Source organism: Aptenodytes forsteri, unplaced genomic scaffold, assembly GCF_000699145.1.
Source record: "Aptenodytes forsteri isolate BGI_AS27 unplaced genomic scaffold, ASM69914v1 Scaffold154, whole genome shotgun sequence".
In the NCBI taxonomy this organism is placed as follows: domain Eukaryota; kingdom Metazoa; phylum Chordata; class Aves; order Sphenisciformes; family Spheniscidae; genus Aptenodytes; species Aptenodytes forsteri.
In genome coordinates, this window is record NW_008794083.1 from 2875141 (window position 1) to 2880154 (window position 5014).

Consider the following 5014-nt stretch of genomic DNA (forward strand, 5'->3'; position numbering starts at 1 on the left):
GTAAGACAGGTTTTATATATACTGTATGTGGCAGACAGACAACAGAAAAAGGAACAGTATGGCTGGGAAATAAATTGTTTGTATGTCTTGTGATACCAGTGTGCTCACCAGAGAAATCAGCTAAGAGGTGAACTATTCCTTACTGTGTGACACTCCAAACAGAAAATTTGGGAACACCACATAAAGCCCTCGATTTACTGCCATACACCGAGTTAGGTTACACTTATTTGGGCTAATTATAACAACATATATTACAAGTAGACAGAACTTTGGGATATGTTTCTACAAGGAGTAAGTTAAAAGGCTCCTACCTAGTCACTGTAAGAAATATTACCTCCAGACTATCTTCCCCACCTCTCCACAAGTAAAGGTGCTATACCATGCTATGCTGTTCTATCCTAAATTGCTGTGCAGACCACTGCCTCACAGACATTGTCCCTGTATAAGTGGAAAGCCTAGATGTATACTTTATACCAGGTAGAGAGGTAGAAGCTGCCCATGCATAAGCAGGAAGAATTACATTACATTATTATTACATTAATAAGATCCCAGTGAGATTTCCCAGCTCTCCATTAGGAGACCTTGTTGGGAAACTGTTGGAATACAGCATATGTGCTCTGTGCTCTCTAACCTGTACCAGCATCCTGTCTGGTTTTGCTCCCACACATACCCCATGCTATAATACCTGCTTAGGCTGGATTCAAGAACATATAAAGCAAAAAAACCCCAAAAACATCCATGAGAAATTTTTCAGGACTTTCTCGGAGACCATTCTTCTGTCTGGTATTTCAGACACCTGACCATGGACTTACACACCTTTTATCTTCTTTTTTTCTGGAGGTGATATTCCAAACTGGATATTCTTCACATTTAGCTCTTTCACTACTTAAGAAAAAAGATGCTACCTGTAAGATATGCTGCTACTAAGAATAGTCAGAACATCTTAGAGGGGAAAAAAATGAAGCATTTCAGAAAGAAATATAAATTATATTTTAATTGCAGTATTTTTGTACTTTCCTTTTGTTTCACTTTCCAGTCTCCTCTCACCTTTACTCTACTGAGCACTCAAATGACAATTTGCATTCACAATTACATATTTTGGGGGTGAAATGGTTTAATTCCTACCCCCAATGCTATTTTTCCTGTGTTTTTCCACAATGCCTTATGAATATGATTTTTTCAAAGTGATTTTTTTAATGCCTCAGTGGTGATGCAAATTACTTAGCTGACTAAAGCCATAACTAGGGACCAGACAGTCAAAAGTTTGCTTCTGTGTACGCACGCATCCATCAGCCTTATTCTATGGGATAAGCCAGCAAAAGATGTGGAATTTCTAAAGAGGATAACAGGGACAAGTAGGTTATTTTCACACTGAAAAACAAGAAGGCAAAACCCGTGAGCTGATTTTCAGAGCTGCATATGTCTTGGTATAGGTATATACAGGGTAAACAGAGTGGCAGACAAGTGCACAGCAACACCAAAACATGCTCCATCTGCTCCTCCTGTAGAAAGAGATTTTTCTCTTCCAACATCAGTGACAGCCTGCCTATTCTCTCTTGAAACACTTGTCATTTATTTAGAGGTCAAGACAGCCAAAAGTGCTTTTTTGTGTCTTTCAAATATTTTATGAGGTTTGCATGTAGTGCTGAGCTGTCCAAATCTTGCCCCAAGATATTTCAAAGTGCCCTCCAAAAGAGAAATGTCTCAATCTTGGCTTAGCTCTTGAGAGAGAGTAGACAAGTGATAGGGTATGTCTTTGCAGAAAACTGTCAGAGCCCAATTGTATCCATACCGCATCCTTAGCAGTATGCAGGGACACCTCAGTTTCCTGCTAACTCAGATGGACACAGTTACCAGAGCAGACACATCCCTTGCATGCACCCCCTGCATGTTCTGACCCGTCCCACTACAGCCTTTGAGCACATAGTCTTGGAAGCACTAATTAGTCATAAATACATGCATTTGCATGCATAAACTGGGTTATTTTAAATGCCTATTTGTGTATGCAGATGCAGAGTTTCAGAGTTCTGAAAAAAACACCCATATAAACAAGCACACCCAAGTACTTAAGTAGTTGGAAAAAACTTCTTAGTACTAAGTCATCTATCCTGTTGACTACGAAAGGCAAAGTTTGCTTTGAGCAAGCAGAAAGTTAGACTTCTGTTACATCAGTAGCTTCCCTTCTATGCCAGGAGGATTACACAAAGGCTTTGTTTTGAAGGTCAGGCTTTAGGAGTGTCTGAAGCCAGGATGTTCCTTAAACATCAATAGCAACTTCTCCTTTAAAGGAACATAAGGAAAAAGCTGAACATCAAGCCACAAACGGGAGAGGAGTTGTGAGCAGCCAACAATTTCAACTCCCTGCCCTGCATGTAGCATAGGCAATAACCATGATCCGGAAAGTAGCTCTTTAGTAAGGTCAGACCATATTGCAGAATTGATAATAAATATGAAATAACCCAGTTTATAAAAAATACCAATTAAAGAATTTATTTTCTTAGAGGTTGTATTATAGGAAGCATTAACTGCAAAATTTGTAGGCCACATAAATGTAATTCTAAAGAGCTCTGTGATACCAATTCTCCATTGAAATGTTGTGGGACTTTTCAGGGTGCTCATTAAATTTATTCATCAGTTAAAACTTGACTACTTAAAGGTATGTAGCAGGTATCAGGAGCTATACATATTGGAGACTAAACTTCCACACAAGTTTGTCCACAGAGAGAAATATAATTCTAATAGTTTAACCATGCAGGTATAATTACACTGCAGGACCCATCCACATCCACTCCTCCCCTATGGAAACACGCTAGCCCTTTCTGAGGAGTAGGCTTCTGCTGCAGCTGAGGTCCATCTGACTTCCCTGTCATATCTCCTTTTGCAGTTCTCTCTCCACTTTTCTCAGAATTGACAACTGTTTCCGCCTACAGGCTGTAATGGTGTGTGTATATCCAAATTAAACTGGTGAATTTTTTAATGGCAGAAGCAAGTTGGAGACAATCTCTTTGTCACACCCTGTTCAGAGTAGCCACATCTTTGAGGCAGACTTTTGCACTCAGATAATAAGGGCACTGCAGCAGAAAGAGGGAACTGAGAGTCCATGAGACAGAAGAATGTTCTAAGAGCTTTTCTTGCCTTAAAAGCAATTTCATGCAATCAATGCATGTTTTCTGAAAAAAAAAAGAGGGGACTCTTGACCTTTTATTTCCAAATACATTTCACATTTAACCAACAAAGGAAACACTGCCAATTAAGACTGATGTTCCACCATGACCTCCCCCTGCTGTGCAGATATTCTTACACACACAGGGTGTGTGACAGACCCATAGTTACAGAGGGAAGCTGTTCACAGACTCCTTGGATCATCCCCATGCCTCCTTTTTTCCTAACAGTCCTGCCTCCACATACATATGCCTGCCCCCCCGATGCCCTAGCCCTCCAGATCCTTCCTCAAATACAAAGGTTTGCATGGTCTATTCCCCTTCTCACCTCGCCAGATCCTGTACCCGCAGGTCCAGCAAGGCTGGGCTCCTTCCACCCTCCCCAGACCTGCTCCTAGCCTGGGCTCCCTTCACCCTCTGGGTGCTTTGCTAGGTGCCTGACCCTGGAGCACCACCAGAGCTTTCCCCTCCCACTCCCATGCCCCTGCACAGCTCTTCACCATTGAAGTATTGCCCAGACAGGCACACCCCGCTACCCAAGCCCTAAGACTCTCAGAGGGAGCCCTCCGATGTTATTGACCCCGTGCCACCTACTCCCCTGGTTTTGGCACCGCAAAGAAGGGGAAGGAGAGGATGGGGAGTGGGAGAAGACACTCCTGCATCAGTTTTCCCACTCTCGTCCCACCCGCAACATGCAACCCCATGTGGGCCCAGTGCAAAGGCAAAGCTCCTTTCGGGGCTGGTGGAGAGGAGGTGGCTGCTCCATATAGACATGGGACAGAAGGAGTTTTCCTGAGGCTGTTCTCTCCTCTCTCCCAAGTTTCAAAACCACTGACTTAACACTTCAGTGTATTAACACTGTGGGGAGCCTTTCTGTAAAAGAGTTCTGGGTTTTTTCCGTTAAACTAGTTGTTTCATGTTAAGTGCTTTTCATTGCGTTTTCTCTGCAGACAACACAATGGAAAACCCGCTGCAATTCGATGTGTTGCAAGTAGCTTATTTACATTCTGCTTATGTTAGAGTAATAATTTGCCAGTGTTTTCCACATGATTTTGTTATGTCTTAGATAAAAGCTAGCCTGGACATGACAAATCATTACAATTTCTTACCTATTAAATGGTTGCTACACTTTTCTGATGAAGACATAACATAATAGGTACCACATTAAGTCACTGGGGATTTAGGCAGGAGGGTTTAGTTATAAAATAGTCCCCAACTTCTTTATGCAGTCAAGGCACAAATGATCGCAACTGGAAAACAAATTCCCTGTTTTGTAAAGACAAATGCTTCATCCAGAAATGCCTGCAACTACAAAAATGGAAAAGCTTGTTTTAAAGTTATCTAAGGTATTTTCAGAGGAATGTGCACAAGAAACAGGCCGAAGGGTGCTAGCTGTCACCCAGCATAGACAGAACATTGTCTTCTCGCTCCTTCAGCTAAAACCAAACCACAGGTCTCAAACCTGAGAGCTCTTCTCATCCATTTGGAGTGAAAGATGGGAGGACACTCGCTTATGATTTTTACCATCCAGTACAGACAGTTGACCTTTGCCTGTCTAACCACTGCCTCTCCAGACCCATTTCCCTACAGGCATCGTGGCAGTCCCTACTTGTGCCAGGGTATAGAGTCGGCTGAGAGCCAGATGCCTCTCCAGCTAGCACACACTTAGGAACAGGGAAGGGAAATGCCAGGAGAGAAAAGATGGGGGAGAAAGGTGTTACTTTTACTGAACTAAACTTTCTGCTATCACTGCAGGGCAAACCACCCCTAGAGGATCACTGTTGTGTTTTAACCCGGCAGGCAGTTAAACACCACACAGCCATTTGCTCACTCCTCCCCACCACCCCCGCGGT